At 40.9% G+C, this 12,324-nt stretch overlaps 1 long non-coding RNA gene across 3 annotated transcripts; it reads left to right on the top strand.

Moving 5' to 3' along the window:
• The first annotated feature begins 3,408 nt into the window (after nucleotides 1-3,408).
• Nucleotides 3,409-12,030, top strand: LOC138113574 (uncharacterized). Of its 3 annotated transcripts, none has more exons than XR_011152262.1 (4): nucleotides 3,409-3,855; nucleotides 6,874-6,967; nucleotides 7,213-8,472; nucleotides 10,021-12,030. It is a non-coding gene; the product is annotated as an uncharacterized lncRNA (long non-coding RNA). The 3 variants fall into 3 exon arrangements; XR_011152263.1 differs by lacking the exon at nucleotides 10,021-12,030 and having other exon boundaries at nucleotides 7,213-7,391; nucleotides 7,521-10,000; XR_011152261.1 differs by lacking the exon at nucleotides 10,021-12,030 and having other exon boundaries at nucleotides 7,213-10,000.
• Nucleotides 12,031-12,324: the final 294 nt, after the last annotated feature.

Here is a 12,324-nt window from a genome sequence, read left to right as displayed (position 1 = left end):
AGGAGGGACCTCTGGAAGTCATGTTGCCCAACCCCCCTGCTCCAGCCATCCCATCTAGGCCTTGCTGTCCAGAATGATGTCCAGATGGCTTTGGATCTCCAAGGAAGGACACTGTCTCCCTGCACAACCTGCTGCAGTTCTCAGTCAGCCTCACAGTAAAAGTATGTTCTTGTGTTCAGATGGAACCTCATGTGTTCCAGTTTGTACCCACTCCCTCTTGTCCTGTCACTGGGCATCAGTGACAAGAGCCTGGCTCCATCTTCTTTGCAGCCTCACTTCAGATGATGATAAGAGCCTCCCTGAGCTTTCTTTTCCCCTGGCTAAACAGTCCCTGCTGCCTCATCCTTTGCTGATAAGAGAGATGCTCCATTCCCTGAATCCCTTTGTGGCCTTTAGCTGGACTCCCAGCTCTGTGTCTCACACTGGGCATGCTCCTGTAGGTAGTAAAGCAAAGGATCACCTCTGTCACCCTGCTGCTGCAGCCTGTGCCATCGGCCTGATGTGTGGCACACTGCTGGCTCCTGTTCAGCTCCAGGACCCCAGGGCCTTCTCTGCAAAGGGGTTTTCCAGCTGGATGGCTCCAGGATATATCAGTGTATGGCACTGTTCCTCCACAGCCCATTTCTCCAGCCTGCAGAGGTCCCTATGGACGGCAGCAGGACCCACAGGTGTATCAGCCACTCCCAGTTTTGTGTCATCTGCAGCCTTGCTGAGGGCATGCTCGGCCCATCATCCTTAACCAGGATCTCCTGGGAGAGTGTTAGAGGCCTTGCTGAGGGCTCGGTAGGCAGTGTCTGCTGCTCTCCCCTCAGCTCCTGGCAGTCATTTCACTGTAGAGGGTTGCTCAAGTCTGACTTCCCCTTGCTGAGTCCATGCTGACTACTCCCAGTGAATCACGAACTTAGCAGCTACCTTCCTGGAACTGTTCTCTATGTGTCTGGCTTGATGTAGAAAATGTTGATGTTCCTGTTGGTAATGATCTGGTTGTATCTCTCTCTGCTTACAGAGGTGATACTTTTTAAGTTAAATTCTACCGCCCTCTCCCAATGGCCATGTGAGACAACTTAAATGGAATCTTTCTTATACATATTAACCTCCTAGGGCACTAATGGTTTCATTTGTTTCATTGTCAAGTAGATAGCTGAAATAAAAAACAACAAACCCCAAAACAAGTGTCCTTTAGAAAGGGAATTGCACTCAAAAGAGGAGGTTAACTCCTGGTGGCCTTGATAGTATGTTTCTTCCAAAGGCACATTTCATTGACAAAGCTTTTGCATTGTTTGAAATGCACAAATGGGCTTTCTTTTTAGTGAAACAAACAGTGTATTCATGTGGTTGCTTTGGTGTTGCAGCATTAAGTTCAGAAAGTATCTGAATATTTACATTTCTTGCAGTGAGAGTTTTTATCAGGAATGATGCCTATTTCTTTAACACATCAAGAAAACAAACCATTCTGTTTAATGGTGGTTTCAGACAGCTTGAAATTTCTGCCTTTTTAGAAGTCCTAAGGAAGGAGACATCTTTGAGAAATGCATCACAGTGGCTTTAAACTGAGAGTAGAAGACTTAGATTAGATAATAGGAAGAAATTCTTGGCAGTGAGGGTCATGAGGCACTGGAACAGGTTCCTCAAAAAAGCTGTGGAATGTCCCATCCCTGGAAGCGTTCAAGACCAGGTTGGATGGGGCTCTGAGCAACCTGGTCTAGGGGAAGGTGTCCCTGCCCATGGCAGAGGGTTGGAACTGGATGACCTCTAAGGTCCCTTCCAACTCAAACCATTATGGGATAATAACTGACTCTCTTCTTACCAGGACACCTGTGCTTGGACTCTTACCAAGTAAGGCAAGTTGAACTTGAAAAAATATTTTGTGAAATTGGGGCAGAACACAAGTGTGCAATTACTGTGTGTTTGTTTCAGAAGCCACTCATCCTGGACATTAGAACCTGGCAGCTGACAGGCTTGAAAATACTGCTTGGTCCACTCAGCATTGCAGAAATGGGCAAGATACATAATGAGTCAGAGTGTAGAAAGTCTACCAAATTTAATGGTAATATTACAAGGCTGAATTGCCAAGTCATCTACCAGTGAGTAGCGTGCTATGAGAGTATAAGGAAACTTTTTAATAATTAAAAGTAGGTACAGGAATTATGACATAAAAGTTATTATCTGATAGCCCATGTAGGGACTAAACAGCAATGTAGGTGTTATTATTCATGTCTGTAAGAAGAAAGTTCTCCCGATAATGAAAAATACTATATGTATAAGGGTTTTCTTTATAATGTTTCTCATATTAGCAATGTGTCTTTCTTCCTCTGAAGACTATAAGCAGCTATGCTATTTCCAGTTTCCTAATCAGACAGTAAACCCCAAAATGTCACATTCTAGCAAAAGGACTCCCATGCCCAGCAGTGGATGGCAGTGCATGCTGATTGTGCCACTGCTTGCTGTAGGTGTAGTTCTGATAGTTGAAATAGCAGGGAGTTCCCTTTGCATGGTTTCCAACTGGACTGTTCTGTATTATAGCCAGTACAGAGTAGAGTTTGTTTGAATCTCCCTGTGCTAGATTGAGTATGAGGGTATTTCTCATTCCAAGATCAAAACCAGGCTTTTGTACTGGCTTGGATTTAGAAAATGTACTGGGAATTCTGAGTGATGTTGAACCTTCTACAGTTGGACAAAGCAGAAATATCCTAGTGGTTCTTTGCCTCTGGTATTTTAATAAAGGGGCTTTTATGTTTAAAACTTGCTATCTGGACTCATAATGCTCTGTGTGCAGTTCACAAGATTGGTTACAGGCCTGAATTGGAGCTCATTTATAGGGATTTTCTAGCAGGTTAGCTCTGTAAAATGTTGTGCTACCTTTTATATGTTGCTGTGAAAACATATAGAAACCTCTCATTTAAAATTCACAAACTGCCCGACATGGCAACAGCTGTTTCAGATCCCATAGAAAGCCAAACTTGGCCCCAGCAAAGTGTTAGAAGTCATACCAGCTGTGCCAGTAGTTGATTTAGATTGGTCAAAGTATTGGATTCAGCGGAGGAAACACTCACGGACTACCAATTAAACTGAATGAGATTTTTGTTTATATTTTCTTGTATTCTCTAATTTTCTAGGGGTGTGGTGGCAGGTTGTTTAAATCCTAAGTCATTGTGCACAAGATGGGCTGATGCATTGTGTGGCACTTGGAAAACCTTTGGTTGCTGTTGTGGATTAGCCACCCCAGCCCAACCTTCTATCTTACTAGGAACCATTTTGCAAACACAGCTGAGTTCCTTTGCATGCTTAGCTGATGCACCTGCCCCCCTGCTTTGCCTAAAGACGAGCACCTGCATTCACTTACTGGTACACATCAGTTAATTTATAAAGGTAAGGGGGACGCCTGCCTAGGCAGCAGTGAATGGCACATGCTGCTCAAAGCCGTGTTCACTATCCTTATTTCAAACTGGCAGGCACAGCAGGGGCAGGCGCTTTTTCTACTGGCAGACAATCGCGGAGCAGTAACAGCACAGCTGAGCTCCAGCCTGGCACAGCTGCAGAGGCTTTGTGGAAGTTTAATTCCGTCGCCTCAGGTGTGAGGTGTTCTCGGCTAAGGCGAGTCCAGCTCGGGCTCTGTGCCCCGGCCACGGCAGCGCAGCCGCTGCCGGGCTCCTGGCTCTGGGCGCGGCACTGCGCCCGGGATTAGGCTCCCGCGAGTTTCCAGCCGCTGGGATAAGGCGGTGGGAAGCGGGGAGCAGCGGTGCTGAGCTGTGCCGTGTCCCGCTGCAGAGCGCCGGGGCCTCGGGGCGCCGGCTGGGGAGCCCCCACAGCGCCCGGGAGCACCGGGCTGCCGGAGCGGCCTTTCTGAGCTAAAAGGTGCGGGTTGTTTTGTTTTGTTGTTTGTTTGTGTTGTTTTGTTATAGTTTTTTGGGGGTTTTACACTTTTTTTCTTTTTTAAACTTAACTCACGTTTATGAGTTAACTTTCTGGCGTGCCGGGTTTTATCCCTGCCAGCCCAGCCCTCGCTCGGTGCGAGCGGGGCCTGGCGGGGGGCGCAGAGGCCGCGGCGCCCGGTGCCGCTGAGGCGCAGGGCATTGGCACCCAACAATCAAACCGCGGCGTCTGTCCTGCGATCTCTACAAAACAGAGTTTTACAAACAACACAGTCCTCCTTAAAGCTGCCCAGATCTCCATTAATTAGTTTAGCAGTGCAAATTTAAACAGATGCTTTTGGTTTGGGTTGCCGTTCCTGTAGTGTTTCCAGGGGGAGTGACTCTCTCCTACAGGCACCCCTTTCGAAACCACAGAAATTAATTTGCGTACCAAGTCTTCAGCTTGGTGCAAAGTATGAAGTATTATGTCATTGTCTTGGTTTCAGCTGGAATAAAATTCCTTTTCTTCTCGGTAGCTGGCACAGTGCTGTGTTTTGGACTCAGTATGACAATAACATTGATAGCACACTGATGTTTTGGTTGTTGCTAGGTAGTGCTTACCCAAATCAAGGCCACTTGAGCTTTATATTTCAGTTTCATTATGTAAGACACGGAGAATGAAGAGCATGTTCGAAGTTCAGAGTCACCCGATTGATTCAGGTGGTTTTACCCAAGTGAGCTGTAAAGCTGCTGATAAACCCGAGTCCATCAGATCACCACGGGCTGCTTACAGGGCTGGAGCATTTGGTGTGTGAAAAGTCTTGGCAGAACTGTGTGTGTTGGGGAGAAGAATGTGGTAGAGGGATGTAGTTAAGAGTCTACAGAGAAAAGGCTGCCAGATTCCTCTTGGTGCTGTGCAGCAGCAGCAGGAGGGGCAGCTTCCTCTGTTTGCAGGGAGGGGAATTCCGACCAGGCACGGGGGTGGGATGACATTCTTTGCAATGAATGATAAAGCAAGGGAGAAGTTGGCCTGGAGAGGCAGTGGCCTTAGAGAACTTCAAATCTCGGCTGCGTGAGGCCCTGTGCAATCTCTTTAAAATTTTTTTCTGTGATTTAAAAATTCAAAAATGCAAGACCTTCCAGTCAGTTTGCAAGAGCAATAAAGTGACATCAGGGAAGGTGAAAATAAACTATATGAATTTAAACAAAAATCTTTGCATAACTGGTGGATGAGATTGTGATTTATTAAGACCAGCCAATGATGCAATTCTTCCATTTGAATCTGTCATCAAACTTTATTTTTCAGCTATGACAGTCACTAAAACACTGAACTTAGACCTTTGAATCTCAAAGCATTGAACCAAGACTGATGAAGCATATTCACACAACTGTTCTCTTTGAAATAGATGAAGCATATTCACACAACTGTTCTCACTTAAAATAGTATTAATAATAATGCTATTAGTGAAAGAAAAAAAAGGATTTATATAGAAGTTATTTAAATTTAAAAATTACTTACAATATTGTTATTTTCATCTTAATTTATTATTGTTTTAATGTCTAACTTTTGTGTATGTTTTATTGTGTATATAATACATTAGTACAGTAGCTTGTGTGTAAAATCTGTAAATAAATATACATATATTGGGGCAGGGTGTGCTCAAAATTTTCTTGCTGATTAGGGATGTGTGATCAAGAAAGTTTGGAGGTTGCTCATGTAGGGGAGTATGGTAGCAAGCAATGTGGCTGGTCAGTAATGTAGGTATTTAAAAAGTAATAAAAGTACTTAGTTAGTGATACGGGCATTACCTGGATATTTTAAAACTGATTTTCAGAAAGCAGCGTGTTTGTATATGATGGTTTGGGGTTTATTTCTATGCCCATCTAGCCAGTGTAAGCAGATAACAAGTAATTTCTGTAGTGTGGGCAACATGGCAGTAGAATTAAATTGCATGTTCTGCAGGCTTCTGAACAGACAGTGTAGTTGAAGTGTGAATATCACTTGGTTCTCCTGAATTAAATTCAAGCAATTGAATTAGCTGTGGAAGACTCAATACCCATTCCCTATACCCTAAACTAATGAAAGACTTGAAACCTGAGGTGTAGAAACCTTGAATAGGCATTAACTTCTTCACAAGAAAACTTTAAAAAGCACTCATTGGCAAGTTGTATGAAGTAATTTTGCCTTTACAGCCTTAGTTAAAGGATCATTTAAAATTTAGCAGATGTAGAGTTTGCAGTTTGGGAACTGTAAAATCCCATCTCCTCACTTCACAAATATCACTTCTGTAATCAGCCTCCTGCTGTTTCTTTGATGTATTCATGTTTCAGTTCAGCAAAGCCCTTACATTCACCCTTGAAATGTAACTTTAGTCACTTGCTGTTCAGCAAAGTTCTGATGCATGTGCCTGGTATTAAACGTTTGGAATACAGGTGCATGCCTGAGTGGTCGGCTAAATTTGGGTCAGAGTGACTTGAACTTTTGCTACAGTGAAGTTTAATATCAGGTATAATTGCAGCAATTTTTTCAAGCAAAAAGTAAAATATTTGCTCTCTGAGAATATGGTGCCTTTAAGATGCATACATGTTATGCTGGAATTTTGTGTTGGAGAATAAACGAATTCCATTTCATCATGGGTAGTGTGTAATATTATACTGGCATGAAATCCCTTCTAGTAGTTCTTCCATCTCATTGCTGAAAAGGTGTATCAGTCTTTGTTTGGTGTATTCTAAAATAGCCAACTATTCTCTAGATCCATAGCAATGAGTGTATTCTGAAGCATAGAAACTGCTGTTTAAAGGGCAGAAATTCTTCACTGTGAGGGTGGTGAGGCACAGCCTGGCCACAGGCTGCCCAGAGAAGCTGTGGATGCCCCATCCCTGGAAGTGTTCAGGGACAGCTTGGATGGGGCTTGGAGCAACCTGGTCTAGTGGAAGGTGTCCCTGCCCATGGCAGGGGCTGTGGAACCCGATGGTTTTTAAGGTCCCTTGTAACCCAAACCATTCTATGATTCTCTTGTAGCTGGTTGAAGAATTTAGCACATTTGGAGATATTCACAGAGTATTTGAAGAGGACACAAGCATTAAATAAAAAAATTCATCTTGCTGCTGATAAGGTACGGATTATAGTCTAACCTAGTCAAGAATATAAATTACACATCTTAATATTTGTGTTATCAGTATCAGTAATTTGCTTAGTAATGCAGTTAGTGAGATGTGGCAAAATTATTCCTAACTCAACTGTAAAATATTTTAACATGATTTGAGATTTAAACTGCAAGTTTACTGAGCATGGTAATTTGTTCCTATATGATCTCGAGTTGATATGTCATCTCAATGATATGACTGTGGAATTCAACAGAAAACAAAAAGACTGGACAGAGAAGTGAACCCAGATGAAGTAGGGGTGATACAGAAGACTACTGGCGTGGGCTGTATAAACTTGTCAAAGCCTTCCACAGTTCTCCAAATGCATCAGCAGTAACAAGGCAAGTTAAATTCAAAGTAGAAGAATTGAGATGCCACCTTCCTCTAATCCAGGTGATTCACAATCCTAGTTTGCAAGAAAGATACTGGAAAGGATGTGCAAAGTTGTGGGTTTACCGCTGTCTTCTTCTGAAGACTTTAATATTTTGTCATACATTAACTTGTGTTTTGAACCATTCCTAGACAAGTCTGAGCCCGTTGGTGAAACAGCCAGCAAAGAACATTCAGTTGAGAAAGCTTTCATGGAAAGGAATTCTGGATGGGATTAAAGGGAGTTCTTGCCTGTAGAGAAACAGGAACCCATATTTTGTCATCTGTAGATGATGTTCAGAAGACCACATTTTCAAAATTCAGACTATGAGAGAATCTCCTTTCATTAAACATTATGAAAAGAGAAAAAGGTGATTTTCTCTAATAGAACATCACCAACTAATGTAACCAAACAAGAAATCTCTTCTGCTTAATCTAAAGCGTAGAGACTTCAAATGCTTTTGTTTATCCTCCTTAAGCAGCAAATTAATCATGTTTTAAAGGGATGAAGCTTTTGTCCCTTGTCAGCTACACACTATTTAATCCCTTCAAGCTGATTTTTTCTCTTAATTAATGATGTGGGGAGTGCTAATGCATTGGATACGTTCCTAAACTTTTTTAACACACTCTGCTGCTTAAGATAGCAAATTCATTATAACAATACCTTTGTTTTACCAGATAAAACATAACTGAAGTAGAGATGGAAAGGTTGAAGATTAAGAGAATATTATCTAAACTTTCCACTTAAGATATAAAGCTACTAAATTGTTTAGCTCTTCAACAATTAAAAATGTTAGGGCTTATGTAAAGAAGATGAAGAAACTGAAGACAAGACAAATTTCAGGGTTGTGATGAAAAAATTGTATTTTTTTCCTAAAGCAGACAATTAAATTCTAACATTAAGCATTGTGTGTTAAAAATTCTGTACCTCCATCTTTGAGCAAAGATTTCAATTTCTTTTCTCAATAAAATACTTACTTCTTAAATCCACCAAACAGAGCCATATTGTGAAAACCCAGAAGTCTTTCCTAGAAAGCTTGGCTATAAATATCTAGCTAATATGGATACCTCCTACTGACCTGCAGAAATGCTCTTTCAGATCTCAGTACGTATTCAATAAATGTGAATACATATGTCCATATGCCTACATATGCATTCCAATAAGTATTTATTCTCTAATTGCTACTGTACCATAGTGTAAGAGGTCTTTCCTTGTTCATGCAAAATAGTTGGGTTTGCCTATTTAAAAAGAGTAAGTTTGCCATGGTAATTCCATAATTTCAGTTTTCAGAGTGTTTTGATGATTGACAGTAATAATACAAGGTATTACTTCAATAACACAAGACACAATAACACTGTTGCTTCAGTCTTCAAGAACCAGGCAATTACAGAATGGTTGCTCTCTTAATAACCTAATGAAGCATGGAGAATTCTGGATTCCTGCCAGAGAGAATTCCAAATTCCTCGTCTTCATTTTGGTGTAAGCGAATTAACCGACCTGCCTAACCTTCCTCTTGGAAACTTCATTTTTCTCTACCCCTTGGTAGAAGCAAGGTCACCAGAGATGAGGTACCAGAAGCTAAAAGATGAGTGAGGGACTTTGTTTAGAGGAAATGGTACATGTTGGGCACAATGGTACATATTGGGTACAATGGTCTGTTGTTTAGAATCTGTGGCAGTGAATAAAGAAAGAAGTTAAGTAAGTTTTCACTATTTAAGTTAACAGGACTTGGTGTAGCCCATGTATGAGTGTGCTGTTGAGAAAATTACTGCTATGGTTCCAGTGAAGTTGAATGAATTGTATATTTGTACAACAAATGAGTTTATTGTATAAATATACAATATATGTTTTAACAGCATGCACTTTCAGTAATAATTCCATCTCAGGAATGTTTTCTGTTTCTATGTGGGAAAGAAGAATATATGTACTTGTTACAGAGTTATAAATAGCATTTTATTTTTATACATTTTTTTCAAATTTTTTGAATTGGGAATAGAGAGAACTGATATTATCACATCTGTGTGATACTGGTGAGATAGTGAGAAATGTCAAATGGTGGTGGTAAATAATTTTTAAATGATACAAAAAAATTGAGAATACTTAGAACAAATGATTGACTAAAGGATCTTGAATTTTTTGCATTCTAAAGGAAAGACTGAATAACTATTGAATTATAAAAATGTGTATGCCTAGTGGTGGGCAGTAATATTGAACTCCTTAATCTATCAAACAAATGTGTTCCACATCCACACTTGGAATTTGAAGTCAGAAATAAAATATGACTTAACTATTGGACTATTTACTACTTGAAATCTTTAAATTAAAACCACATTTCTTTTTTTTGTCCTGTATGCAGGACAAGGCCTACTTAGTTTTGGTTCAGTAGTTTAGGTTGCTCTCCTGTCTTTCTTCTGTGATCTCAGCCTGTCCTAGCAAACAGAAACAGTGGTCTGGGCTTGGGTGTTTGTCGGAAGCCAGATTCCATGTTCTGTTAAAGGGCATTAGTCCACAAATACTATTACATGCTAAAACATGTCCTGCATTTTTTCACTGGTACTGTTTGTTTATTGGGTTGAGCTCGTTCAGGAAATCCTGCCACCAACCTTGCAAGTGATCCAGTTGCTGAAGTTAATGTGGCCTTTGTTATTGCAGGAAATCACGCGAGGTGAAATCTGCTGAAATCTTGGAACTTACACCTGTAGCACCTGCTGCTGAATATGCAAATTGCCCAAAAGGTCTTAGCAGTCTGCTGAAAATGCTTTACTGAAAGCACCAGTTAAAGCTTCTGAGCTAATGTCCCTTTACAGGGAATGCAGAGGAAAGCTGTTGTTGACACAGGAGATCCTGGATGAAGATTCAGGCTTCTTGGCTTTATTTGCAGCCAATTTTCAGTTCTGACATCATGGCTCAGATGCCTGAAGGAAAGTACATAATTCAATACTTGACTAAGATATGGAAAGACTTGATGAAATCAGTTTTTCAGGTACATACTGCTGTCTTATAGAGTGACTATGTAGTATGTACCAAAAAAAATTGCTTCTGATAATACAGTAATCCATTTTCTGTTTCATCTTAGCACTTAGGTTCTTTAAAAAATTACTGTTTCAGATAGAATCAGAGAAACATGGGTTGGGAGGGGCCTCTGGAGTTCAGTTAATCTGACTCCTTTGTAAAAGCAGAAACTTTTGACAACACTCCATCAGGTCAGGTGTAACTTTGTGTATTCAAATTTCAGAAATCTCCATGAACAGAGATTTCTTGCAGATTACCTCCAGAGGCTTCAGGGCTCCTAGGGAATAATTTTTTTCCTGCTGTCCAAGCTGAATCTCCCAAGAAATATTTGCACCTGTTGCTGGCTACAGTTAAATTCTGTTATTTTCCACTTCACCAAACTGAGCAAGTGCAGCTCTCCCAAACTCTTCTCATGCATGCTCTGCAGATTCTGATCCTCAGGGAAATACCAGCTACCTTGTGATTCTGGTAATCCTGTTACACAATTCTAATAATGATTAAAAAAACCTGCCTTCATGCTGAAGAAGTTTGCTAATGTCAAGGGATTTCTAGTAGGATGTTGCATTTTTAATGCATTTGTAAGTGGGCTTACTAAACTATTCAACAGATGAGAAGATTTATGAGGTTCATTTTTTCCCAGGGTAGGGATATAGGGTTGCTGTTTGGAAGCAAAAATCAGCAGTTTTGTTTTCATCCATCTCACACTTTTGCAGAGCTCTCAGTGTCACTAGGACAAATGCTGAAATCTTCACTCAGTCTAGAAACTTCTGGTCTCAGCTCTACTCCAATTTCAGTTTTGTTCTTAATGTAGGAATATGTTGTAATTGCTAGATTTAGCTTAGCAGGCTGTAGCTTCCTGAGAGCTCAGCGGGGCTGCTTAGGGCAATGCGACCTGGTCGCATCCCCTAGTCCATTTCAGACGACCCCACAGTCTTGCTCCGGCCAGCTATCAGCGCTACAACCAGTGATGGTGAAGGAGGCGAGAAGGGTCTGCCATGAGGGTTTGAAAAGACTTTAATCACATCTTGTCCCGGCGACCCTCAGAGGCAGAGATACCTCGTGGTCCAGGCGCGGGCAGCTTTTCTCAGGGGCTCAGGCGGTCCCTGGACGGGGTTGGGGTACAGGAACCAATAGGGAGAGCCTGAGGGAGTGCCCAAGGCTAAGGGCAAGGAACAGAGAGGGAACAATGTGGGATAGGAAAAGCAATGGGTTAACAGATCGCCACAGGAATACATGAAGTGTGTAGTATAAAAAAATAGTGTTTGCTTCATTTCCTGGAAGTTCAGCTTTATCACGGAAAAATAGTGTTTTGCTTGGGGTTTATTTATTTATTTATTTATAATTTATTTTTAGTCTTTTTCCTTTCTTTTTTTCTCTATTTCTCATGTTCTCCTCCAGCTTTACATCTTCCCTCCCTGCCCCCCCTTCTTGTTTTTGTTTCTTCTTATTTAGAAGAAAATCAGGAATGTATCCCATAGAACTCTGAAATCAATAGTATTCATTTTGGAGAAGAAATCTGGTAAAAAAGTAAAGGCAAGAAATGGAGAAGTTTGCTGGGTATGTCAGAATATTGTGTGCTGAATGATCCGTTTTGATAAAATCATCTAATTCGGATATTCAGTGCTACTCAAATACATTTTTTTTTTTTTTTTTTTTATGTTCTACGTGCTATCACTGGCAGAAAAAAAATATAATCTTTTGTGCAGGAGAGTGTAAATGCCACAATTGAAGTTCAACAATGTCAGGTTGATTTTGGCTAAATGAGTGGGCATCAGTTTCCAGAAGGTGGCACTCTCCTTCCACAAACGCAGTGTCTGAGTTTCATAGCTTAAAAGGATACCCTTCCCCAGACTGTATGAGCGGTATTTCTTAAAGCATAAAGCTAATTCGAGTCTGTTCATGGTTATTTTTTGCATTTATTTGACATTGTATAATAAAATTGCT

Source organism: Aphelocoma coerulescens, chromosome 7 (assembly GCF_041296385.1).
Source record: "Aphelocoma coerulescens isolate FSJ_1873_10779 chromosome 7, UR_Acoe_1.0, whole genome shotgun sequence".
Classification (NCBI taxonomy): domain Eukaryota; kingdom Metazoa; phylum Chordata; class Aves; order Passeriformes; family Corvidae; genus Aphelocoma; species Aphelocoma coerulescens.
The sequence above is the reverse complement of the archived record's forward strand: the minus strand, read 5'-3'. Positions and strand labels throughout refer to the sequence as shown.